The sequence below is a fragment of the Heptranchias perlo genome, chromosome 8, assembly GCF_035084215.1.
Source record: "Heptranchias perlo isolate sHepPer1 chromosome 8, sHepPer1.hap1, whole genome shotgun sequence".
Taxonomy (NCBI): Eukaryota; Metazoa; Chordata; class Chondrichthyes; order Hexanchiformes; family Hexanchidae; genus Heptranchias; species Heptranchias perlo.
Window position 1 is genome coordinate 24909975 of NC_090332.1, and position 27739 is coordinate 24937713.

Below are 27739 nucleotides of genomic sequence, written 5' to 3' on the forward strand. Positions count from 1 at the left end.
TTGAATGGCGTAACAGGCTCAAGGGTCTGAATGGCCTACTCCTGTTCCTATGTTCCTGAAACTATCCAATTCAAGACTTAGCCACTAGTGGTTACCCTATATTACCCTAGACGTAACCTTGTCGTGGACTGACAGACCAGCCACATCATCTGGTATTGCTGAGGGTGGAATCTAACATGGCATTCTCATCCTCACCAAGGTTTGCACAGCCTCATTCTATATGGAGTCCTGAGCCAAGAACTGGGGTTTGTAGACAAGGTTGTTAAACATTGCTACAACATCTATTGGGGTGGTGGGTGGTTGGGTGGGGGGGAGGGGCGGGGGTAATCCAGACTCTATGGAACACTGATCTTGTTCATGGTAACAAGTAGGCCAAAACTTTCATCAGTATTTCCATTTGGTTACCAGCTTCTCTGGCCATCTTCACCAGCTGTTTACCCCAGCTTAGAATGGATCTGATTGCCAAGCCAAAAAGCAGAGTGCTTCTAACTGAGAAGAATTTGCAATCCTTACAGAGTATTGGTGAGGGAGAAACATCATGCTTCATTTTTCTGGACAGACTTGATCTTCTCAGTACATAAGACCATAAGACTATAAGAGATAGGAGCAGGAGTAGGTCATTCGGCCCCTGGAGCCTGCTTCGCCATTCAATGATATCATGGCTGATCTGATTTTTACCTCAACTCCACTTTCCCACCTTTTCCCCATATCCTTTGACTCCCTTGCTGATCAAAAAATTTGTCTAACTCAGCCTTGAATGTATTCAATGACTCAGTTTCCACAGCTTTTTGGGGTAAAGAATTCCAAAGATTCACAACCCTCTAGGAGAAGAAATTCCTCCTCATTTCCGTCTTAAACGGGCAACCCCTTATTCTGAGACTATGCCCCCTAGTTTTAGATTCCGCCACGAGAGGTAACATCCTCTCAGCATCTACCCTATCGAGTCCCCTCACGTACAGAAGACAACACACCATTTATCCTTCAAATGTCCAATTCTGGCTACATCTGCCGGCAGTGATTTGGTTTCCTCCTTGTCTCTGAAATGGAAACTGGCCACCCTGTACAGTGTTGTAATCAAGAAAGAGAAGAGCACCACTTTTGCTAACAATTACCACTTTTGATATGCCTGGCTACCTTAACATGGCAACTGTACATAATCTATCTGTTCTATTTCATGCACCTTATAATATCCCAACTTTAAAATGACTGAAATTTGTCAATGGGCTATTAAAGGAGCACAACAACTTTCTCTTTCATAGCAATATAGATTTCCCTACCTTTCTTCCCATGTCCATATACAGGTGAATTTCACTGTAAAATATGGGCATTCATACAGGTGTCTGGATACTGCATTAGGTAATCTGTTCAGAGTTGGGACTTGTTAGATTACAGCCGTGCTAGATCAATTCAAAGAAAAATAAAGATGTGGTCTTAGCCAGATCAATAGTAGGATTATTCTCAGGATGTGGCTGGCACAGGGAAGGCTGCAATTATTGCCAATCCCTATTTGCCCTGAGAAGTTTCTGGGGCTCAATCTCCTTGAACTGCTGCAGTTCTTGTGATGACGGTACTCCCATAATGGTGTTAGGTGGAAAATTCCAAGATCCTGAGTCAGTGGTGATGAAGGAACGGCCGTAGATATCTAAGTTAGGATGGTGTGTGACTTGGAGAGGAACTTGGAGGTGGTGATATTCCCACAACATTTCTGCTTTTCTCCTTCTTGGTGGTGAAGGTTGCAAAATGAGAGGAGATGCTTTCTAAGTAACCTTGGTGAGTTGCTGCAGTGTATCCTGTAGATAATACATCCTGCAGTTACAGTATGTCAGTGGTGGAGAAGGAGGATATTGAATTCAGTGGCAGGGTCACTAATGAAGCAAACAACAAGAACTTGCATTTATATTGCGCCTTTAACATAGTAAAATGATCAAAGGCGCTTCACAGCAGCGTTATCAAACAAAATTTGACATCGAACCACATAAGGAGATATTACGAAGCTTGGTCAAAGTGGTAGGTTTTAAGGAGCATCTTAAAGGAGGAGAGAGAGATAGAGAAGCAGGCAGATTTAGGGAGGGAAGTCCAGAGCTTAGGACCTAGGCAGCTGAAGGCACGGCCGCCAATGGTGGAGCGATCAAAATCGGGGGGTGTGCAAGAGGCAAGAATTGGAGGAGTGCAGAGGGTTGTAAGGCTGGAGGAGGTTACAGAGATAGGGAGAGACCATGGAGAGATTTGAAAACAAGGATGAGAATTTTAAAATTGAGGTGTTCCCAAACGAGCCAATGTAGGTCAATGAGCACAGGGGTGAACGGGACTTGGTGTGAGTTAGGATACGGGCAGCAGAGTTTTGGATGAGCTCAAGTTTATGGAGGATGGAAGATGGGAGGCCGGCCAGGAGAGTCAAGATTAGAGGTAACTAAGGCTTGGGAGAGGGTTTCAGCAGCAGATGAGCTGAGGCAGGGATGGAGACAGGTGATGTCCTTTTAGCCTCTGAATCCCCAAGGAAAAAGAAATCAGTCAGAATTCCCACTCCTGATTCTATCCAGTGACCCATGCTGGTTATGCAAATGCATATATATTAGGAGAGAACAGGATTGAGTTCAACTCTGATGCCCCACATTTGTATAGCCTGCCAAAACTCACCTGGGATAATACATGAAGTAAAAACTTCTACTTGGACAAAGTTGTGGAGAATAGCTTATGTCAGTATAACTGTGTCCAGGAGTCAATGGCTTCAGGAGAAGAGGGAAAAAAAGGAGGAGAAAAAAAATGTAAAAGGCAAAGTTTAAAATGCCACACTGATTTTTAAATAAATCAGAACCTATCAACGGTTTGTACATGTCAGACCACAATGAAACCTTTGAAGGTGACACCACCCAACTCAATAAAAATTATCAGAGATTGAGCCCCACCACCACAGTTTGTGCTCCTCCTTCAGGTACAGGAACACTTTACTCTGCAATGCTAAGAATTCCACCTCAATCAAGCCACGTTCTATGAATTATAAAAGGAGAAACGTGTAATATTAAAGCAGCAATCTGGAGAGGGGAGCTGCATATGAATCTTCAAAGGAAAATTAGTTATTTCAAAAGCCAATGTTTAAAGAAAGACATTTCAGACTTCTTAGGGGCACAGTCACAGCTGCTTACCTCCAAAGTTAAAAATGGTAGACAGCGCACACAAGCTCCACCTATTCTTTGATAAGGCACTACTGGGAAAGTGCAAAAAGCAACTGCAGCCACTGCAAATAAAACATTTATTAGATGCATCTATATTTTATAGCCTCTTTTACTGGGGTTCTCAGGCAAATGGTTCACATTTGATAAAGATCATGTATTCACAGACAAGCCCTTGAAAAACAAATCATTTACTCAGGGCACGCCTTGCCTTTTATGTAAGGAAAGCCTTTAGGGTGTCATAATGAATTATAATTAATCAACCTTAACTACAGATAAATGTTTTAGATGACAGAAAGAGAAAGAGGAAAAAAAACAGCCAGTGGATATATTGCATTTTTATCCACGTTTGAAAATCATTGACATTGAAATTCAGGAGTGGTTTTAAGTGAAGTTAAAAAGATACTTTTCTTTCAAAAGCACACATAAGTGTTGTTTATTTGCACTGCATGTTTTTGCAAAAAATTGTAAAATTGTACAAGTAGAGTACTGCCAGGATTTAATACCAAGCTCAACCACATGACGTGCTGCACATTGCCTGAAGCAGTAAGTATGATTAAGAAACTTGTTTTTTTAATGGCTGTTTAGCCCTGCTGCTTTGAAATCTGGAGGCATCTCTACCACATCTTTGCTAATGGAAGTATTCTGAGGTATAAACCATGGTTCAGTTTGTTCTAGAATGCTACTTTGTTAGAAGTCATAATGTTTGGAGATTGGCATATCACCACCTACTTTAAATGGGATCATATGATTTCAGTTTAAAGCACTCAATTTTGCCAATATTTTCAAAATACAAAAAGATTTGTCAATGGGTTCAAACGCACAATAATTTTGATTTGTGAACTTGTTTATTCCAAACCCTCTTTCAGTTTTATGGGATTGTTTGAAGTTTGTTTCAGTGAAATGAACAGAAACATGAAACTAGCAACAGGAAATGATAATTTTTTCAAAACATATGTACCTAATTTCTTTTTTTTATTAAATGCCATTTTTCATAATTTGACATACATAACTTGTGGAGTCATTGTAAATTTGAATCTCATATTGCTTGTGGGAAAATACATTGGTACATTGGGTTTCCTGGCATGGTTGTAAGGATGCTGTGGGAATGTGTGTTCAAGTGTCCAGAAAACTCACTTGGCCTTGGTCCCAAGGGTTCAGTTGGGTTGCAAAGGCACAATGGCCGCAACCAAGGTAGGAGGGTCGGCACCCCACATTCAAAGACTCTGCCGGCACCACTCCCTCCCACCAGGCCATTGCTACCTCACAACCCGATCGCCCCCCTTCCCAATCCCAATAGCAGGCGCGCCTCGGGCCTCACCATTCAGGCGCAGGGATTGTTCCCTGCACCACCCATGGTGGACAGGCCTGAATTGCTAGGTCATTGAGTTTTGCCTACATTGCTGGGTTGGGTTGCTGCCCTTATCAAGCTTCAGATGGGGCATTTCTTCCTGGCATGTGCTTGCTTCCCTCCCTGGGAAGGAGGGAAGAAGAGGAGGGATTAGTCAGGAGGGCCTCTGTGAACCACACCCATGTACCTTTAACCTCTTTCTAATCACACATTCCATTTTTATTATGTATTAATACTTCTGATTGCAACCGCCAGTTAAATGTTCCCGAAATAATTTCTTGCATAAGAGCACTGGCTTTTATTTAAAACTAAAATATGAGTAATTTGTTTTATTTTGCCAGAACTTTCCCAGCCCATTTTAACTCCACCTTTTACACAGCTCAATTTCTTCTAGTATGGTGCTTGAGCCAAATGGATTACCTCAAAGTACAGGAATAATATTCAAGGAAAGAAACTCACGACCCTATGTTTTTCAAAAACAGTGTTTTTACTGTCCAAATTACTCCCCTTCCCTCCTGACGACACTCAGTCCCTCTTTAGGGGTACAAATCCATGGGTGGTGGTCATCGTCTGGTACATCACCCATGTGGCCTTTTGATGTAAGCCACGACAGCAAGTGCCGGCAGTCTATTCGACTGTGGAGGCCATCATAGCTGAGCGTGGCCGTGTCCTCACCTGCTGTCCATGTATACTTCATGCACAGGTAGCTTCACAGTGCTACGAGTGAGAACCTTAGCCAAATACCCTCCCCTAGCCAACATTCAAACAAACTCAGATAAAACAAAACAGTGCAATGACTGCACAGGGTATTGATTGTAGAGAAGGCTGTGGTATAGATAAATTGTTATGTAACTTGTATTGTTCATTTTTACAAAATGGATGTCATTTATTTAGTAACATGCAATGATGATGCAAGAACGCGCAGAACGAGTAAGGACCATTCAGCTCGCTAACAGTGCTGTACTCAAAGTGGCAGACATGCCAAAGCAAAGTAAGGGACTTTATAAATTTGGTTACAAATGTAACAATTGCTACAGTAATAGTAGCATTGCTAAATTCTGCTGGATATTTGCTTCCAAGTCGGTACAGTAACAATTCTAGTGTCTGTGCGCTCATTCATAGAGGAATCCTCCTTAAAAATAACTGCTATAAGATTGCAACAGATGCACAGAACGCAGCTGTGCTCCCACATGCTATCTGCTGCATCACGCTGGGTAGATATAGTTTTCATGTGTATCAAAGGACAGTGTGTACCAAGACTCCTACGTCCAGTCATCCTTTCATTTCTCTTCCTTTTTTTGCCAAGTTTTCTCCCCTCTTCTCCTAATTCTTGCTGCGGGATGGTTCCACATGTGACAGTCGCCCTGCAGTATTTCACCCAAATAACTATTACTCATGTTTGAGCCTCGACAATAAAGGGGTCATTTCATGAGCATTTGCTGCCAGCGTGGAGCATTCGTGGGCTGTGAGCATGGGTTGGAAAACTGGGTCAATAGTGTTGTAGCCCTCTCTCCAACTTGCTTGCGTACCAATTAGGCTTTGCTCTGGCGAGGGGGCCACGTAAAATTGCCCCTTAAGTGTCAATATGCTATTCAACTGCACACAGCAGCACTGCTGAGCCTGATCCTGTTCAACCAATGTTAGTGCACTCGCACTTACAGCAGGGGCTGCTGGAGACCAATCAGGAGCAGAAAGTCTGGCTGATTTGCCCCTCCCAGAGGTACTGAGGCTAACTGTGGAACTCTTTCTGTGCCCCACCTGAAATCAGCTCATAGAGCACAGAATACGATTTGACCCTGGAACTGTGCTGATGTGTATGACTGAGCTTCTCACTGGATAAAGAGGACAAATAGTTTCAAAACCAACCATCTCTGCCTTTTACCCTGTTAGAGAAAGAAAATTTAAAATGAAGCCGGAGGTCTTGATGGTGCACTGAGTTAGCTTTCTGTTCTTTTTCCTTTGGGACTTGGCTTTGAAACCAGTTCCGACTCATGGGATGATAGTTATTCAATCTCTCTCTCTCTCTCTCTCTCTCTCCTCCTCCCTCTCCCTCGCATTTAACATCTGTGGAAGGGAAAATTTTATAATGTTTAATTAAAGATTAAATTACTAAATATCTAGATGAAAAGAAAATAATTAGAAGCAGCCAACATGGATTTCAGAAAGGAAGATCGTGCTGGGCGAGCCTGACTTCAATGGAAATAAAAATCGGGAGAGATGTAAAACGGGCTGCCGATTCACTCTCACCCATTTTACACTATCGCACAAAGTCAAAATTACCCCCATTGAGTGGAAAACATAGGGAATTAAGAGGTAATTTAATAAATTGAATTTATTCCCTCCTGACGTGGAACTTTGCTTACCAACAGTGCATTTTGGGAATTCAGACCAGTGCCTCACATTTTTCTTCCCTTTAATTTTATTAGACGGAAAATCTTAGGTGCACACGCCCAAATTTTTAATATGCACTCCCAGCAGGCAAATCCCCATGTCAGGAGTTGAGATGTGTAAAATGATCCTTTCTCCCCAGCACTGACATTCCTCGCCAAAGTGCGTGCAAAAAATGACATTTGTGAAAAGAAAACTAAGTTTACAGTTGGCTACTTTGGTTCAGGCTTTGCAGTCTGACATGGCCAGCAGCGTTCAAGGCACACAATAGTCTGCCAAGAAATCCGAAATTCTGTAACCTGCTTATTATAGAAAGACCAATTTGTAATATTTGTACTCTGCCCACTAAATTACTCCTGCTGCAACTAAAACTGAATTAAAACATACAAAACATGATCCTTTTCAATAATATTTTTAGTTTGTAAAGGATTACTGAGTAACATGGGCTGAAAATGCTCATTATTAAAAAGTACTTTTATTATTTGCTCCACTTCCCCTCTGTGGTCTCCCGGTACCACATAGAATCTTAGCCAAGAGGATAAGTAGGTAACTGGCTTCTAGGCCTCTGTCAATGCCATTCCATCACCATTAAGAAATGCACAACATTATCCTGCAGTACCTCCTCTCTGATTTTCCTTCCCTCCTTGTACCTCACCTCTATTTTGTCTCTCCCCATCACATAGAAAGAAAGAACTTGCATTTCTATAGCGCTTTTCATGACCTCAGGACTTTCCAAAATGCTTTACAGCCAATTAAGAGCTTTTGGTTTGTATCATGGTTGAATTGCAGACATGAAGCACACATCATGCCTTTCTTTGATACAGTGCACTGGAGCTCCACCATGCTGCACCACTAGGTCATCCTTCAACGATTTTAATTATCAACTTGGCTCAGGTGTTAGTGCTCTCAGTTCTGAGTCAGAACGTTGTCAGCTCAAGCCACGCTCCAGAACTTGAACACGTAATCTAGGCTATTACTTCAGAGCAGTACTGAGGGAGTCTTGCACTGTCCGAGGTACTTCTTTCAGGTGAGATGTTAAACTGAGGCTCCATCTGGCTTTTTATGTGGAATGTAAAAGATCCTATGGCACTATTCGAGGAAGAGCAAGGAGTTCTTGTGGTGCCCTGGTCAATGTTTCTCTCTCAACCAACACCACCCAGGAAAAGTTTAACTGGAGAATTGTCTCATTTACTGTTTGTGAGACCTTGCTGTGTGCAAATTGTCTCCTGTGTTTGCCTGCATAACAACAGTGACAGCACTTCAAAAACTAATTTATTGGGCATGAAGGGGTAGAAATTGGACCTTGTTGTGCATGTTTCACAAATGAGAGTCAATTTTAGAGACCAACATCCCACATCCAAAGGACACCTGAAAAACATCAAACCCAATATTGGCCCAGAAATTGCTTGGAGCCGTGAACCAACAGTGCTCGCTGCTCCATAGATTTATACTAACCCACTAACTTACTTTACTGGGTGTAATTCCTCAAATAGGAAGCGGAGAAGAGCCCAGCATTAGTTCAAGCGAAGCTAGGACCCCTGAGAGAAGTGAGGGGGTCACTCCATCCCCTCGACCATTTTTGACAAGCTACAAAACTGATTCTGCAAGCTTGGAACGTAGAAACCAAGAGGTGAAAGGTACAACATTAAAATTATTGTAAAAACAGTTATAGACAGTGAAAAAAGAGAGGGTAAGAAATAGTCTAATTAAATAAAAGAGACAGAAGGGAAAAGTAAAAGAAAATGCTTAATTTTTTTTATTTTAAAAAAGTAATATTTTTAATGACCAAAAACTATTAAAATAAGGAGTAACGAGACTCCACATTTTTAAAAGTTAACTTTTAGTTGTTTGGCAGTCATTAAGACTCACTGCGCTATTAAAACTTAGTTTCACAAGGTATTTTTAAGCATACCTGTTTTGTGGTGATATTAGTTACTTTCCAGTTGGGCAGATGAGCAAGTTGGCGCCTTTTCAATGATTTCACTGATTCCAGCCGGTGATATCCCTTTAATTCAAGGCTGTCATATCACCAGCGAACCAGTAGGAGCAAATTCCGGATTTCCGCGTTTCACTGCACATGTGCGAATGCCGGAACTTGCTCCTTGATTTCGCCACTAACAATGGTGAGCGCTGTTGAGCTCACCATTCTTTTCCAAGCAATTTCTGCCCGATTGTAGTACCAAAGCTGTTCATCAAGTCCATGCAGAGTGCTGCATTGCAACTGAGTGAGTAGTTATACTGGCATTTCGCAATTGTTCAGGTTCAGGTAATTTCATGTTGCTTGGAGTTCAGGCTATGATCAACAAAACTTGAACTGACGCAAATCCCACTTTAAAATGCAAATCCAATGAGCTTCCTGGAACTTTATAAACTTTCTTTTCATCCTTTTTAACATTAAGAGTGAGGCACTAGCCTCGCCAGGCTCTTATTTTAAATAGGCCAATGTCTCTATAAAATAGTAAAGAGATGAATTTCGAACACACACTGTAAGCCCTTGTACGCTATTATCTCCTAGCTTCATTTCGCTGTCAAGGAAGTAAAATTATCAAATTGAAAAACTATGTAAGCAGAATAATTGTAACATATTAAATGATTACATTTTTTAAATAATCAAGGATCTGCAAAATCCAGAATAAACCAGGCTGAATTCAATCATTGTCCAGGCATTTACGGAGGTCATACATGCACCAGTTCTAGAAATCACATAACTTCCAGCCAACTGCCCAACTTTTCCCCTTTAAGGAATCCATGACTAAACTTTTTGTGATATTAGAGTCACTTCTGAGTTCACACATCCTTCATAAGAAACAATGCTATAATAAGCATTGTCACATTTTAATACATGTTTAAGAGAGAACACTGCTGATGAAATTACCATATTAGAGAGGTATTTGGAACCGTGATTGATCATAACGCAACCTGCCAAAAATAAAGCCTAGGGAGCTGAATAAGTTTGTACTTGAACACCTCACAATAGCTGACTAAAAAGCAACATTAGCTGTGGCCCAGGAACAGGTCTATAGCAGTTGGCAGGCAAGGTCCACGGAACAGGGAAACATAGAAGAGAAAACACATGGAAAAAAATAAAATATGGAAGATAAAAATATGACTCGTGCAGTAAAGATCGACAGCAGATGTTACCTAAAATGTTTTAAAACACACTCAGTGCTCCATAAATTAAGCAGCACAACTCACGAGTGGTACTAGGTCCCAGACATCATTTTAGATCAATACGATAGATCAAAGCCCCTTTCCCCTCCAGCCCCTTCCTAATTTCCTAATTCTACCCGCCATGAACAAATCCTAGTTGTGTGCAATGATATGTTTATACAAAGCTCAAATATCCTGTCAAGGAAAATTGCCTCTTTTAGCATGTCTTAGCTGCACTTAATTCTGTAACCAAACAAATTAGGAAAATAGGCTGACAAAGCAGACACTTTCTTTACTTTATCTGACTCAAGGGTATTTTGAAAGTTCCTGTTATGTTAAGCAGATCAAAAACACTGGCAAAGTAGGGTGGTACAGAAATTCAGCAAGAAAACCCATTGCATACATAAAACACCACATTCAGACTGCGAAACTAACCACGAGATGCATGTCAGACTGGTCCAATTCGTATATGCAGTGAACATCAAAAGCTCTGTGGCTCCTATATCGTCAAACATGTCTTAGACCCGGGACATGGAACTTGTTTGAGAAATACACTTCTGAACCAATAGCTCATAGGTTTAGCATTCGGGATGGAAAGGGGCTGTGACCTTAAATTCAATTTGACAAGCAGTAGATAAACAGAGAAAGATAAAACTGAGAAGAAAATTAAAATAAAATGGCGAAAGTAAAAGTAAAAAGATACCTCTTGCAGTAATGTTCTACAGCAAGTACTATTCCCGAATTCATTCAATGCTCTGTTAACCATATGTCCATACAATAAGTTGTATATCTCATGTCAGACATCACTAGGCATTGTGGTTAGTTCTTAGAGAATAACACAGCCAGTGACAGCTATTCATGCATTATTTTGTTAACCTTTCCATCTGACAAAATATATCCAATAACCTTCCTGTTTATCCCACACTAATAAATGAGAAACAATATTTAAAGATCATTTTAAAGTTTCCCACTTGGTTTTGTGTGTAAATGCACTGTATAATGTGCTGCCAAGCTATTGGAGCAGAAATGTCCCAGGTTTGATACCTAGGCCTTGATTTTAACTTGTGGTGGGATCACTGCATTGGAGGTGTGGGGTTAGGGTGAGTAACAAGCTCCCATGCTGGGGTCTGGAGGGATTTTAGCTCCCAGGCCTCATTTACACATGCAAGATTGGACTCCCGCCTGAACCCGCAGGAATCACGACTTGGCCGGCTCAAATATGCAACACATTGCATTTAACTTACAGCATATCTGCTGCCAACAGCCCCGACCTCATCAGTTGTATTGTAAATGAGGTGATTGCCTCTAGAGGAGTGCAGATCTGCCCCAAGATGTAGTTTTCCCAAGTGACTTCAGACTGGTTGCATCACAACAGCAATGTAAACAACACTTTAAACAGGGTTTGCTATTATTTCTGACTCAGCCTTCCTGTGCTGACCATTGATACAATTTTCTATCATTGGCACTATACTTTGCCAACCACTTAGAAATGCCCAGCAGCCAGAAATGAAAGCTGCAATCGTGACTTTTAAAAAGTTGCATATGTGCAAGCTTAAACATATGCATTTCTTTGTTTAATCCTGCTGGTGCATCAAAGACAAATAGCTCTGTGATATTAAATGTTCTAACGCCAACATATATCCAACATCTAACAGAATCTATACCTGTCATATTTTGCCAACATTACCAAAGGCAAAAAGAAAGTTTCAGTAAGTGATGTTTGTGCCAACAACAGCAGGTAGATTTTCAACTTGCCATCCGGGCATAAAACCGATGTTGCAGATCAGCCTCCTGTTATAGAAACCGCCCAACTTTCATTTGAACAACAAAAACTTACATTTATATTGTATCTTTAACATTGAACCCTAATGCGCTTGACGGAGATATTAGGATGGGTGACAAAAAGTTTGATCAACGAGGTGAGTTTTAAGGAGGGTCTTAAAGGAGGAGAGGGAGATAGAGAGATGGAGGGATTTAGGGAGGGATTTCCAGAGTGCGTGGCTTATAGACAACTGAAGGCATAGCAGCCAATGGTGGGCAAAGGGAGGAAGTGATACACAAAAGGTCAGAGTCAGAGGAACAGAAAGTTTTAGGGGTTGGAGGGCTGGAGGAGAGAGGGCAGTTAAAGGGATGGGGACCAGCGAGGCCATAATAGACTTTAAAGCCCATAATATCCCCATAGAGGAAGTTCTTAATAAACCATCAGGAAGGGACTCAAGCAAAGGGCATGCTGGGAAAAGAGCAGATCCAACTATCCAACTATTCTGGAGCACCTCCTAAATATTAGCTCAAGGGCAACATTGTCAGAGGCCTAAAGAATCGTGAATGGTTCAGAAAAAGATAAACTGAGGAAGAAAATTAACGGATTCATAAAAGAAAAAAGAGAACACATGAGGCGAGAGCTTCTTCTGCTTGTTCTATTATACACAGCAGGGAGCAACTGTATGACGTTAATCAATCCTCTACCCTGCAATTATGGTACAGCAAATGTTACATTAACTTGCCTAATTAGATGGATCTACACTACAAATAGACATGATGCAGTGTTACATAAATTAAATTTCAGAATTTGAACTGAAACATGAGTCAGTGTGGTACAGGATGGAGGGTTGAAAACACTCTGGTTTTGTACAAGTTTCACACAATGTGCCACATTTCTTTTAACTCCTTCTTGAGAGTTAATACCATTGCGGCCCTACAAATAAGCATTGTTTCGGACGTTATTTTCATTAGTCAATCAAAGTAAGTTGGCTTTGGGATGATGAAAGCCTGTTTCCCAGAGCATTTTGCTGATGGGCCATCTTGTAGCTAAATGATCAGTAAAATTAAAATATTACTATTCGATCTCCCATGACAACCTGGGGTAGCAATTAATCTGGGCTCATTTTCAGGTCCAGACACGATGGTGCCTGATGCCTGGCCCACTCAGCGACTCTCGTATTTGCCAACCAAAGGTAAGTGTTTTCATTATTTGTTTTTAAGAAACACATTCCTCTGGAACCAAAAGAATCAGGAGGGCTCCCCTCAACTCCACACAAGTCACAATCAGCTCCCACATAGCCCGCTCCAACCCCCCTAACTGAGGGCCACTGCCAGCAAGGCCCGAGGTTGACGTCTCCCATTGGACGAACTGCCTATGGAGGCTCGCCTCAATTATTCAAATTCTGAGGACCAATTTCCATCCTCAGCATTGAGCCTGGGCCCGATGATAATTTCTACCCCAGTTTGATGATAGGATTCCTTTCATTAATCTTTTTCTTTGAAGAGAAAAATGAAGTCTTAATTATGGCTTCCTTGTGCCACCAAAACTATGATCCTCCTTACTTCATTTGAGTGATGCCCATCGGTTGGTAACCTTTGAGCTAATGCTAATACTCCAAGTGTGGTCTAACCAAGGTTCTATGCAAGTTTAAGGTAACTTCATTGCCTTTCAATTCTATCCCTCCAGAAATGAACCCTAGTGCTGATTTGCCTTTTTTATGGCCTTATTAACCTGTGTTGCTACTTTTAGTGATTTGTGTATCTGTACCCCTCGATCCCTTTGCTCCTCTATCCCCTTTAGACTCTTATTATCCAAGCCATATGTGGCCTTTTTATTCTTCCTACCAAAATGAACCACCTCACACTTATCTATATTGAAATTCATTTGCCAATTACACGCCCATTCTGCAAGTTTATTACTGTCCATTTGCATTTTGATGCATTCTTCCTTTGTATTAACTATAACCTCCCAATTTGGTGTCGTCCACAAATTTTGAAATTGTACTTCCAATTCCCAAATACAAATCATTAATGTAAATTGTGAACAACAGTGATCCCAGCACCGATCCCTGTGGAACAATACTTCCCACCTTTTGCCAGTCTGAGTAGCTACCCTTAACCCCTACTCTCTGTTTTCTGTTTTGTAGCCAACTTGCTATCTATTCTGCTAACTGTCCCCTGACTCCACATGCTCTGACCTTAGCCATGAGTCTACAAAGCGGTACCTTATCGAAGGCCTTTTGAAAATCCAAATATATTACATCTACTACGTTATCCTCGTCTCCTCTTTCTGTTACTTCTTCAAAGAATTCAATAATATTGGTCAAGCATGACTTTCCCTTCTGAAAATCGTGCTGACTATTCTTTATTATATTTTTTGTTCTCTAGATGTCTTTCTATCACATCTTTAAGTAAAGATTCCATTATCTTTCTTTTCACCGATGTTAAGCTAACTGTCTATAGTTCCCTGGACTTGTTCTAGCTCCCTTTTTAAATATAGGAATAACATTAGCTGTCCGCCAGTCCTCTGGCACTATTCATTTTTCTAGTGAATTTTTATATATATGTAATAGTGCCTCTGCTATCTCCTCCCTAACTTATTTCAATATTCGCAGATGCCACCCATCCAGTCCAGGGGTCTTATCCTCCCTAAGTTGGATTAGTTTTTCAATTATTTCCCCCCTTTCTATCTTAAATATTTTAATATCTTTTTCGATCTCTTCTTCTAATGTCCTGCCCACCTTGTTAATCCCCCTGGTAAATACTGAGGCAAAGTAACTATTCAATATTTCTACCATTTTGCTGTCGTTACCTATGAGTTTATCGTGCGCATCCCTTAGTGGTCCTATCCCTATTCTGATTTTTCTTTTGTTATTTATGTGTCTGTAGAATATCTTACTATTTCTTTTTATATTCTTTGATAATTTATTGTCATTGTTCCTCTTTGCTTTCCGAATTGTTTTTTTGACTTCTTTCCTAACCACTTTGCATCCCCTTTTATCATCCTTTATTTTATTGTCTATGTACTTAGAGTATGCCTTTTTCTTTAGTTTCAATTTTATCATTATCTCTTTATTCATCCATGGTGTTTCATTATTGGCTAGTTTGTTCTTGCTTTTTAGAGGAATATATTTCTCCCGAACTCTAATGATTACCGTTTTGAATATTTCCCACTGCTGTTCTATTTCTATGTCTATCAAAAAAAATCCAGTTTACCTTCCCTAGTTCCATTCTCATCCCCTCAATGTTAGCTTTTTTCCAATCTATTACTTTGGCCTTTGTCTTTACTTACATCTTTCTCAAACATTATTTTAAATCTTATTATGTTAGGATCACTATTGCCTAGATGTTCCCCTACGCTTACTTCTCTTATCTGCTCCGGATCATTTCCCATTACTAGGTCCAGCAGTGATTCCTCTCTTGTTGGGCTTCTCACATACTGGGTAAAAAAGGATTCATGTACCTACTGTAAAAACTCCTTTTCCCCTTTCCCTACCTCTTTTTGCCAGTTTATTTGGGGGTAGTTGAACTCTCCCATGATTATTATTTGATGTTTTTTACTCATTTCATATTTGTCTACATATTTCTTCCTCCACTTCCCTTCCACAATTAGGTGGTCTGTAGAATATATCTATTAACGTGATCGATCCCTTCTTATCCTTTGTTTCAATCCATATGGATTCTGTTTCTATCTTAATGTTACTTATGTCCCTTTTTTCTATTGCCATTATGGTATCTCTAATTAGTGCAGCTCCTCCACTCCCCTTCTTCCTTCTCTATCCTTTCCAAATACATTATATCCTGCAATATTTAACTGCCTGTCATGTTCCTTATGTAACCATGTTTCAGTTATCCCGATTACATCTGGCTCCTTGCTATGAATTATTGCCTCCAGTTCCCCCACTTTGTTTCAGATGCTGTACACATTACTGTGCAACATTATTACGTCCATCTAAACAAGCATCCCAATGATGGTACATCTGACAACGTAGTACTCCTTCAGTATTGCAGTAAAAGGGGCGAATATTGAAAAACAATTAGACTTTTAAAAATCAAAAATTGACATTGGTGGAACAGTGAAAGCCTTAAATTCTGCCAACTGCAATACCTTGAGGCTACATCTGACTGACTTGGTGTTCCAGCAAGGGGCCTACGGAGGTTTCAATTGGTATATGGTGACACCACTAAGTGTATTAAATAACTAATGTGTTTCGCATTAAGTTAGAGCTCATCAAGGATGCATTATTGCCCCAAGACTCTTTAGTGCAGTTATGAGCAGAATTATGACAGGAACAATCACTGAGTCACAGGTTGATTTTCCCTTTTTTTTGCAGTCATAACCATTCGCAGGGGAAAGATTGATGAGAACCTGTAGCTGACATCTCTTCTCTGGTTTATTTTCAGCTACCGCACAATTTTGGAGGAAAACAAAGGCCAATTCACTCTCAGATTGACAAGCCACCTGCTGCACTCCAACAAAGATGGCCACTACAATACAGAAAAGCCATTAGGCAGACGTTTACATGTTAAAATTTATGTGTTAGCATCATCTGGGTTAAACACATTACTCCCTGCTGAAAGAAAAATCTAGGTCAGTTATCTAATCTCATTGTGCTGCTCAGCTCCTCTTCTGATAGTTTAAAAATGTGAATTTCACATAAAAGCTTCTCTATGAAGATTACACCTTTGAAACCGTACAAAAAATTCTGTAAAAATTGGAGTGGACCCAAAGGCCCACCTTCATCTTTAGCGCTCCCAAATTTGCAAGCCTGAAATTCTTGGCAACAAAGAACCTTTCATAGCATGTAGACAGAATTTTTCACAGCTGAAATGATTGTGAATTGACAATCTGGGTTAGCTTGGTCTAATTTAGAAGAATTTTATCACAAACTTCCTAAAACTGCCAATAAAGCTTCTGCGTTTGTGTAAATCAGTTCAGCAATAAATACATATATTTTTTTTAAAAACTGAACATTAACTGTTTGAGCCCCAAAGGTTCTTTACAGTATGCAGATTCTAATTTTATTTTCATCACCTAAGACAAAATGAAGACCTGAACGTTTTTAATGTTGAATATTACAAATTGGAATTAAATAAATGTGTGGATATAAAACCTCCAAGCTTTTAAAACCTAATTTACTGACACCTAACTGCTACTTCTTGATTTATTTCATTCTCTCTGCTATTCTTAAACTTAGTGATGTCCTCCATAATGGGCCGTGACCCTTCACCTAGATCTCTGCAAACAAAGAATAATGGAACCACAGATCATCTCATCTTGTTCTGAATGCTGTACATATACATAAACAACGGGAATCATCCTTGATGCAGAAATATCTCAAACACACACTAAATTTCCCAGTTTATTTCATTATAGTTCATTGTCCATGTTTTTATGAAACTCAAACAAAGACGTCATAGGGGGTATAATGGTTGGCTCCACTAGCACGGTTGCACATTGGGTGTGGCCGACCTGTATTAACAGACACAAAGGCTTGAGGCCTGCCGTGAGCCTAATGCACATAGCAACTGTAACGCAGCAGGCCTGTGCACTTGGTATGTGCCAGGCTCATTAAGGTCCCAAATGCAGTCAGAGCAACTGAAAGGTGTTGCAGTCACTCAATGCCTATATGATTGGGCATTGGGTGATAGGCCCATTGAGCCATGTTGTGCCATTTTTCTAAAAGAGGAGTTTGCTTGGTTGTTGTTGCTAGTTGCTAAAAAGTAGCCCAGGAAACTTATTTGCTCCTTTTTTTTTAGTTTCACCACGGAAGCAATTCTAACCTTCTTAAAGCTGCACCCCATTTACCTTCTGGGGGTAGTTGCCAAGAGGACTCTAATTGGCAGAGCCTCAGTCGCACCTTTGGGTATCCAAGTGGGCACACCTATCTGCAGGTTCTGGAGGAGAAAGCGAAGAATAAGAGGAGGTATGGAAGGCATTTACATCTTAGATACTCAAGAAGGAGCTGTACTTATGCTGCCACCCATGTGTACAGACCAAGGCATTCGTACCTGAATGTGTCCAAGGGTTTGAAGACTATAATTCACCTGGGTCTCTGTGACAAAACAGTGTGCTCTCCTACAGCCACATCTTGAAATTACTGCTCCCAAATTCAGTCAAAGATTGCACCCCATAAATGTGTATCTGGTCTGTGACCATAGGGGCAGAATGGTGTGTGTTATTACCCACTACCCTTGTAGCTACCATGGTTCCATTATTTTGTAGTAATTGATTATTTCATAATGTGGAGATGCCGGTGATGGACTGGGGTGGACAAATGTAAGGAATCTTACAACACCAGGTTATAGTCCAGCAGTTTTATTTGAAAATCACAAGCTTTCGGAGTTAAGCTAAGGAGGTAAACTCCGAAAGCTTGTGATTTTCAAATAAAACTGTTGGACTATAACCTGGCGTTGTAAGATTATTTCATAGGCCAAGACGATTGGGTGGATGACTGTTTACTGAAACTTTGGTTCATGACCACTTTAAGACATGCAAAGCCAAGACCTGAGGAGAGTTACAGTGAGGCACACAGCACATCAGAGTCTAGGCAGATCAGACAATCAGGATGTTATACAAAGACTCCGGTGCTTTGTACGGTTGGGGGAGTCTTGCAGTTTAGACCTGGCAAAGTAGAATCATAGAATCATAGAGTGATGTAGCACAGAAGGAGGTCATTTGACCCATCGTGATATCCAAGATTATTGTAGCCTGCTTTACTTTACATAACTTTATTCTGCAAAGGGGCATTGCCAGAGAACAAGACAGCAAACCTCAATCTCAACTAGTGACAGAAAATGACCACGACCAGGACCCAGAACAGTCAGCAAGAGACTTAGGGCAGGTTCTAATCGATAACCCCTTTAGTTAAGTGTCTGAGCCAAGTGATATAAAGCTTGGCTCAGACACATGTTCCTGAAAAGCAGCATGCCTGCCGCTGCCTGGAGTCTTACATTAAGACCATTGAATACAAATGCATTTCTCCCCAACTACTTTATCATGTCTGATTAAAGAGGAGATGGTTCGGATACAGTCCAGGTACATTCCCACGAGGGGGAAAGGGAGGGCAAGCAAAGCCAGAGCTCCCTGAATGAGGAAAAAGATAGAGAGTAAGATGAAGCAGAAAAAGCGGGCGTATGACAGATGTCAGGTTGATAATACAAGTGAGAACTAGGCTGAATATAGAAAGTACAGAGGAGAAGTGAAAAAGGAAATAATAAAGGGCAAAGAGAGAGTATGAGAATAGACTGGCAGCTAACATAAAAGGGAATCCAAAAGTCTTCTATAGGCATATAAATAGTAAGTAGGTAGTAAGAGAAGGGGTGGGGCCAATTAGAGACTAAAAAGGAGATCTGTGCATGGAGGCAGAGGGCATGGCTGAGGTACTAAATGAATACTTTGCATCTGTCTTTACCAAGGAAGAAGATGCTGCAAAGTCACAGTAAAAGAGGAGGTAGTTGAGATACTGGATGGGCTAAAAATTGATAAAGAGGAGGTACTAGAAAGGCTGGCTTTACTTAAAGTAGATAAGTCACCCAGTCCAGTTGGGATGTATCCTAGGTTACTGAGGGAAGTAAGGGTGGAAATTACAGAGGTGCTGGCCATAATCTTCCAATCCTCCTTAGACATGGGGGTGGTACCAGAGGACTGGAGAATTGCAAATGTTACTCCCTTGTTCAAAAAAGGGTGTAAGGATAAACCCGGCAACTACAGGCCAGTCAGTTTAATCTCAGTGGTGGGGAAGCTTTTAGAAATGATACTGTGGGACAGAATTAGTAGTCACTTGGACAACTGTGGATTAATAAAGGAAAGCCAGTATGAATTTGTTAAAGGCAAATCGTGTTTAACTAACTTGATTGAATTTTTTGATGAGATAACAGAGAGGGTTGATGAGGGCAATATGGTTGATGTTGTGTATATGGACTTTCAAAAGGCATTTGGTAATGTGCCACATAATAAGCTTGTCAGCAAAACTGAAGCTCATGGAATAAAATGGGCAGTGGCAGCATGGAAACGAAAGTGGCTAAGTGACAGGAAACAGAGAGTAGTGGTGAAAGGTGTTTATCGGACTGGAGGAAGGTGTACAGTGGTGTTTCCCAGAGGTTGGTACTAGGACTACTGTGTTTTTTTATATATATTAATGACTTGAACTTGGGTGTACAGGGCAAAATTTCAAAATTTGCAGATGACACAAAACTTGGAAGTGTAGTAAACAGTGAGGAGGCTAGTAATCGAGTTCAAGAGGACATAGACAGGCTGGTGGAATGGGCGGACACATGGCAGATGAAATTTAATGCAGAGAAGTGTGAAGTGATACATTTTGGCAGGAAGAATGAGGAGAGGCAATATAAACTAAAGGGTACAATTCTAAAGGGGGTGCAGGAACAGAGAGACCTGAGGGTATATGAGCACAAATCTTTGAAGGTGGCAGGACAGGTTGAGAAAGTGGTTAAAAAAGCATACGGGATCCTGGGCTTTATAAATAGTGGCATAGAGTACAAAAGTGAGGAAGTTATGTTGAACCTTTATAAAACATTGGTTCGGCCACAGCTGGAGTACTGTGTCCAATTCTGGGCACTGCACTTCTGGAAGGATGTGAAGACCTTAGAGAGGCTGCAGAAAAGATTTACTAGAATGGTTCCAGGGATGAGGGACTTCAGTTACGTGGATAGACTGGAGAAGCTAGGGTTATTCTCCTTAGAGCTGAGAAGGTTAAGAGGAGATTTAAAAGAAGTGTTCAAAATCATGAACGGTTTAGATAAAATAAATAAAGAGATACTGTGCCCATTGGTGGAAGGGTCGAGAACCAGAAGACACAGATTTAAGGTGATTGACAAAAGAACCAAAGGCAACATGAGGAAAAACTTTTTTACGCAGCGAGTAGTTATAATCTGGAATGTGCTGCCTGAAAGGGTGGTGGAGGCAAATTCAATCGTGGCTTTCAAAAAGGAATTGTATAAATACTTGAAGGGAAAAGAATTGCAGGGCTATGGAGAAAAGAGCAGGAGAATGGGACTAACTGGATTGCTCTTACAAAGAGCTGGCATGGGCTCGATGGGCCAAATGGCCTCCTTCTGTGCTGCAACCATTCTATGATTCTATGTTTCTATGATCTCTCATTACAGTACCAGAAAAAACAAATTTAATTAGTAGTCAGATGACAGAGTAAAATGACATATGTTATGTAATATGGTTACCCGTTTTTGACTATGTTCTTACAGATGACCTAACAGATATTTTCAAGATTATTAAGAGAACTGATGAAGTTGATCCAGGCCAACTGTTCACTAAGTGAAGAGCGCAAATATTAGGAGAACACAAATTAAAAATTGGGAAGTAGGAGTAAGGAGTAAGTCTTTTGTACCATACAGTAATTTTTTTATGTAATAAGTTACCATTGATGGCCATTCAGGAGACAATTAGATGCATTTCTGGAACATAAGAAATGTAAGAAATAGGAGCAGGAGTAATCCATACGGCCCCTCGAGCCTGCTCTGCCATTCATTAAGATCACAGCTGATCTTCGACCTCAACTCCACTTTCCCGCCCGATCCCCATATCCCTTGATTCCATTAGTGTCCAAAAATCTATCAATCTCAGTCTTGAATATACTCAACGGCTGAGCATCCACAGCCCTCTGGGGTAGAGAATTCCAAATATTCATGACCCTCTGAGTGAAGGAATTCCTCCTCATCTCAGTCCTAAATGTCCGACCCCTTATCCTGAGACTATGTCAGCCAGTTCTATACTCTCCAGCCAGGGAAACAGCCTCTCAGCATCTACCCTGTCGAGCCCTCTTAAAATCTTATAGATTTCAATGAGATCTCCTCTCATTCTTCTAAACTCCAGAGAGTATAGGCCCATTCTACTCAATCTTTCCTCATAGGACAACACTCTCATCCCCGGAATCAATCTAGTGAACCTTCGTTGCACCACCTCCAAGGCAAGTATATCCTTCCTTAGATAAGGAGACCAAAACTGGACACAGTATTCCAGATGTGTTCTCACCAAAACCCTGTACAGTTGCAGCAAGACTTTTTTACTCTTATACTCCAACCCCCTTGCAATAAAGGCCAACATATCATTTGCCTTCCTAAATGCTTGCTTTACCTGCATGTTAACTTTCTGTGTTTCATGCTCAAGGACACCCAAATCCCTCTGAATACCAACATTTAATAGTTTCTCACCATTTAAAAAATAAGAAGAGGAGGGATATGGTGAGAAGGTGGGTGGATGGGTTTGAGCAATATTGTGGGAAGGCGTGTAGATTGGGTTGAGGGATTTGGTGAGAAAGCAGATAGATGGGATTCAGTAATATGGTGAGAAGGCAGGTAGATGGTGTTGAGGGATATGGTGAAAAGGCAGGTAGATGGTGTTGAGGGATATGGTGAAAAGGCAGGTAGATGGTGTTGAGGGATATGATGAAAAGGCAGGTAGATGGTGTTGAGGGATATGGTGAGAAGGCAGGTAGATGGGGTTGAGATCTGTCAAAAAAGGATAAGCTTGTTGGACCCAACAGCCATTTCCCATTTCTAAAAATTCTTGTTCTTAAATACAGATCAAATGCTAGAAACACATGATAATTATATGTTCAGCTATTAGTTCTGGTAACAACATGTCATTTAATGTAAGAAAATTAAATCAATACCAACAGATATTAAAAAGAAAGACTTGCATTTATGTAGCGTCTTATCTCATCAGTCAGAAGCATTTCAAAACAATGTTAAGTCAAACCATTGAGAAGATCGTAAAAATTTTACAGCAGAAGTCAATCTCAGGAACGTGTGGCTGACCTCTGCTCACCGCCCTGGGGTTAAGGATCTATGATTGGCCAGAGCACTCAACATCAGGGAAATATTAGGAGTGAGATTTATGCTCAAAAGTGACACAGATTGTCATCCATTTACATACTATGGAGTGGTGTTTATTTCTAAGAGTGACATGCATCAAGGTAAAGAAGACTTGCATTTATGTAGCATCTTAAAAAATCTCAAAGCACTTCTCATATTAAATTAACTTGGAGGTGCAGTTATCACTGTTAGGTAAATATATGGGAGCCATTTTATGCACAGTAAAATTCCATAAAAAGCAAGGAGGCAAATGACAGGTTAATCTGTTTTTGGTGGTGTTGGTTCAGGATGGAATGTTGGCCTGGGCAATTAGGTTATATTTTTTAAACTAAAATGAGTCAGCCTTACTCAGAGAGGGTTGACAGCTCAAAATTGGCCCATGGTAAAAAATAGAAAAACTTTCTAATTGACGATACTCCATAGCACTTTTTTGAGCCATATGCTCAATTTATTTCCACCAATGTATTGGACTGGATAGAATGGAAATAACTTCATGACAACTATGGGGCTTCACTGCTATTATTATTAGTTTATAATCTTTCCATTTAAAAAAAAAATTGTTTGACTTGCTGATGTACAGCGTGCTGGAATGAAAAGCTAGGTCTCTCTTGTTATCTAATCACAACAAAGAAGCCCAGCAGTGAAAATAGGTCAGTTTATGAACTCAAATATTCGCTGTATATTTGACAAAATCAAGCTTGGTGAAGAGTACAAGTAGAAATATCGAAATGTATTTAATCATGGCTTCTTTCTTTTGAAAGGAAGGGCAGTTTCTTTGGGCTATAACTCTGCCAACTGCTTTAGTTTTTGTCAGTTATTACTCTGGGTCTTGTTTCCATGCTAATAAATGCTTACAAGACTTAGCCCCAAAACAAAGCGTTGCCTGTTAAAGACCATTAAGGCCTTGTTATAGCCCTACCAAGAGAAACTGCAATAGGAAATCTTAACAGCAACTACGCAGCAAAGTATAATGGAGCTCATTTATCTTCGAAAATGTCTTAAATTCTTTTAACTACTCATTTGTCGTCCTGTGATCCTGTGGGCAACAAATTAAAGAACTGGGAAAGGAACAAATTAAATGAATTTGAATTAACTGAATAACAATAATTTAAAAATTTTAAATATTAAATGTGTCCAATGAAACGTTTTGCTTATTTTGAGTTTTAGACAAGATAATTAAATTAAAATGAATTATTCTTTGGCTTAATTTAACCAAGCTGAACCTGACAGTCAGTATTTGGCGTTTAGTTGTGGAAAGTTGAACTATGAATGTCATATCACATTAAAAACAATATGTTGCAGTGCATCTGTAAATGATTTTCATGCCCTGTGAGTAGACATCTTAAAGATTCTGAAATAACTGTGATGTAAATAAAACAGCATCAATGCAATTGGATGTAATTGTTGCTAACAATAAATTATAGTTGAAAATCTGAGCATACTGACAGCTGTATTTTGTCAGCCAAGGTACAATATATGTTAATCACGAGAAACGAGGGCTGTGCTCCAGTGGAAAACAGACCTTACTAAGAATGTTAAAGATCTGGGACTTCTTTTTTGGGAGGACTGAGCAATGTGGAGAAATCAGGAAATCAGAAATTGTTCTGCCATGCTGGAAGCTTTGTGCACTCCCCAGCTGGATGAACAAACTATTTAGTAATTGTAATGACGATATAAGTGGCAAATCAGCTGGTTGAAAAGGGTGAAAGGAGCTTTATTATCAGTGTATTGTGACTGACTTTCCAGTTTTATTACTGCTAATGGATTTGGATTGCACGAAAAACTTTGTCAGCAATATCAACGCACCTGCCATCTTGGTTTGAGTTTGTTGCTTTCTACGAAACACAAAGGCAACATACCCCTTCTTCAGGGAAAAGAGGAAAATATGCCTTTAAATTCATTTCAGCATCTTGAACTTACTAAATTTCATAAAAGCTGCAAACACTTAGATGTGGGACTTGAACAATCATACCTTTGACCAGAACTGCTGTAAAGGATTAAGCAAACAGCTTTATAAATAAGTCCTCTGCGAAAATCTGTCAACCTCACTGAGTTGCTTCTATCCACTAGATCTTTCATGTAAACCCTACTTTCTGTGAAACTTCTAAATAAAAATAATTTTATCTGACTGTGGTAATACTGGAGTCCATTTTCTAAATGATGTTAATCATCTGTATGATTGCTATGTTGTCACACTGTAAAAGGTTATCACTGTTGTCAACCAGCTTAGCAAATGAACTGTGGCTGGTGCTTCTCACCACATTACTTCACAGTTCCTTCTCACCTACTGCTTCAGTTCAGACATATAACACCAAAACCTATGGAATGGCCCCATTTGCATAGCATGCTCTCCAGAGGGCATCTTGCTGCCATCAAGTATGTTCTGTTGTGCAAGGGAATACCATTATACCAAATGCATATATAACTGTGCATGTGGTGTTTCTATAGTAACAAAGAGGCTGACTCCAGAGGAAATTAACAGGTGATTTACTCTGACTTTGCCTCCAGGCTTGTCCTTCAGTAAACCTATCCCATGAGAGGGTGTACCTTGGGATAGGATGACTTTGGAGCACAGAAATCAGGCAGTTTATATCGGTAGATTTGGTTCAGGCATGTTCCAGTTTAAGTGTACCACTTGAGGTCCATAATATCATAGAATCATAGAATCTTACAGCACAGAAAGAGGCCATTCAGCCCATCGTACCTGTGCCTGGCCTTTGAAACAGCTATCCAATTAGTCCCACTACCCTACTCTTTCCCCATAGCCCTGCAATTTTCTCCCCTTCAAGTATTTATCCAATTCCCTTTTGAAAATTACAATTGAATCTGCTTCCATCACCCTTTCAGGCAATGCATTCCAAATCATGATAACTCACTATGTAAAAAAAATTCTCCTCATCTCACCTTTGGCTCCTTTGCATGGAGGAACTCTAATAGGGATATTTTTCAATTCTCCTCCTTTCTTGATGTTGTCGACTTATACTGAGGTACGATTCCAGAAATGCTGGATGGTCTCTGGCAATTCACACAAGTGTCCGATCTTCATTGATTAACCTAGGGAGTGAATTTCAGTAGGCTATTCATCTGTGTAAGGCATTGCATCACACACTTACCAGCAGAAATTGCTGGGCAGCAATCAAATGCAGGAATTTTCCTCTTGGCTGGCATCAGCTGGCTTGGCTATAATGCTCTCCACAGTGAAATGGTCTGCCAATATTCACTGCCTAGGCCCACACCAGTTGAATGGTCACTCGAGTGAGGTCCCAGAGAGTGGCTGGTGTTGCAGACTTGTCGCCAGAAGGAGTCACCACTTGCAGCACAGGAGGGACGAAGCAAATGGAGATGAGGAAAAGGAATTCATGACATCTTCTAAGGTCAGTCTAAAGCAAGTTGAAATTCGTTAATCAGTGTGAGCAACAATGTTGGCAGCGTTACAGGACAATATACTGAAGATTGATTCATTCTCAGACCCACAGTATTAAATCATCAGAATAATGCAGCATGCTCTCACAACGTTATCTGAGCTACTATTTGGGTGTACACGAGCATTTCAAGTCTTCAAGTGACAAGCCATGACAAGCCATGGGCGCTGCATGGTTTATTTCATATTGACATTTTTTTGAATATTCAATAATAAAACAATACAATAAAGAAACTCAGAAATCCAGTGATAAGGAGGATGAAGGGTCCAAAGAGTTCTGCTGACAGGGATCAAAGAGAGCGAGCTAGAGCAGGAATCCTGGTTTTTGCCCTCAATAGCCATAGGCACTGAGAGAAATTGTAGCTAACTTCAGTACAGCCTGGAAGTCAAGCCTGCAATGTTCCTGGTTTGGACAGCTCAGTTCCTAGCTGCCTTTAACAATTGAATTGGCCTGTAATATTTGGGTCTACTCAAATGGCAACTTGTGTAGTAACTGTGCAAATTGAAATACCATTAAAAACAGCACAGCTTTTTAAAAATGCATTCACAAGATATGGGCATCACTGGCAAGCTGGCATTTATTGCCCATCCTTAGTTGTCTTGAGAATGTGGCGGTGGGCCTTCTCCTTAAACCGCTGTAGTTGTGCCATGTCTGTTCGCTCCACAGATGCTGCCTGACCTGCTGCTGCATGTTTCCAGCATTTTCTGTTTATGTCTCCGAAAAGCACCTCTTACTGCACGAGTCTGACTTTGTTCCATCTCTGACCCTAGCCATGCAGTGTCCTTTCTGTCTGAGACTGCAAATCAGTGCCAAATTGGGGTCAGCTGTGGGTCGTGCCCACTGGGAACTGGATTGAAAGTGCCCAACTCAATTCATGTGGAACCTTTAGAGACAGCAGAGAGGAGACGTTCATCTTATCAACCCCTGATGTCATTTATCTGCAATTTTGAGCATGATAATACAGGAAAGATAAACTTAATGGCAGCATTCACTGTTCATGCGATCCTTATATGATTCACATCACTAAGTCTTATTATTTTAACAGTAAGGACGAAATCAAACACACAAGGGACTTGGCAAACTCCTTTCCATTGCTGGTAGATCCTGTTCAAACAAATTTGACCATCCAGCACGGAGGATTCCTGTAAACACATTTCTTTGACGTTTCTGAAGATAAGGACATTATTTCCTGGATTGATCGATTTGATACAGCAAGTAGATGTTTTGGGACATAGCAACTCAACAGGCAAGTCATCAGTTTGGAATTCAAAAAGATTATATTTAAATCCATGTGATCTAGCGATAGGTTTCCATGTGCCAAATTGGAAATGGCATTATTATTTTTCTTAAAGTAACATTATTGCCTCATTGCTGAGTTTTCGAGTAGGCTTAATTGTAGGAACTGAAAACTCTACTGTCAACTGGCCTGCTGGCAGTTGTAGGGAACTTGCACTACAACAGTTTAATCTGCTCCACTATAGGGGGAATTCTAAACCCCCCCCCTCACTCCTCCCCTCTCCACCTGGTGAAAACTAGACAGTGGGACAGTTAACACTGAGAGGGTTACCCACTCCGTTCCTGCCCTGATCTGGATGACTATAATTTTAAATTGCAGGTGGCAAGGACACCCATTCGAAGCCAGCAAG

The 27739-nt window shown here is 40.5% G+C and overlaps 1 long non-coding RNA gene across 4 annotated transcripts in view; it reads left to right on the forward strand.

The window, feature by feature from the left end:
• The window catches only part of LOC137324166 (uncharacterized), a 107841-nt gene extending 80513 nt beyond the window's left edge, over nt 1–27328 (forward strand). For 2 of the 4 annotated variants that reach the window (XR_010963527.1, XR_010963526.1), the window contains exons 2-4: nt 12951–13013; nt 16225–16411; nt 17581–17951. This is a non-coding gene — a long non-coding RNA (uncharacterized lncRNA). Of the gene's footprint in view, nt 1–3562; nt 3717–12950; nt 13014–16224; nt 16412–17580; nt 17952–27138 lie in introns of those variants that run through there. The other 2 variants (XR_010963525.1, XR_010963524.1) reach the window with 2 other exon arrangements.
• The last annotated feature ends 411 nt before the right edge of the window (nt 27329–27739 follow it).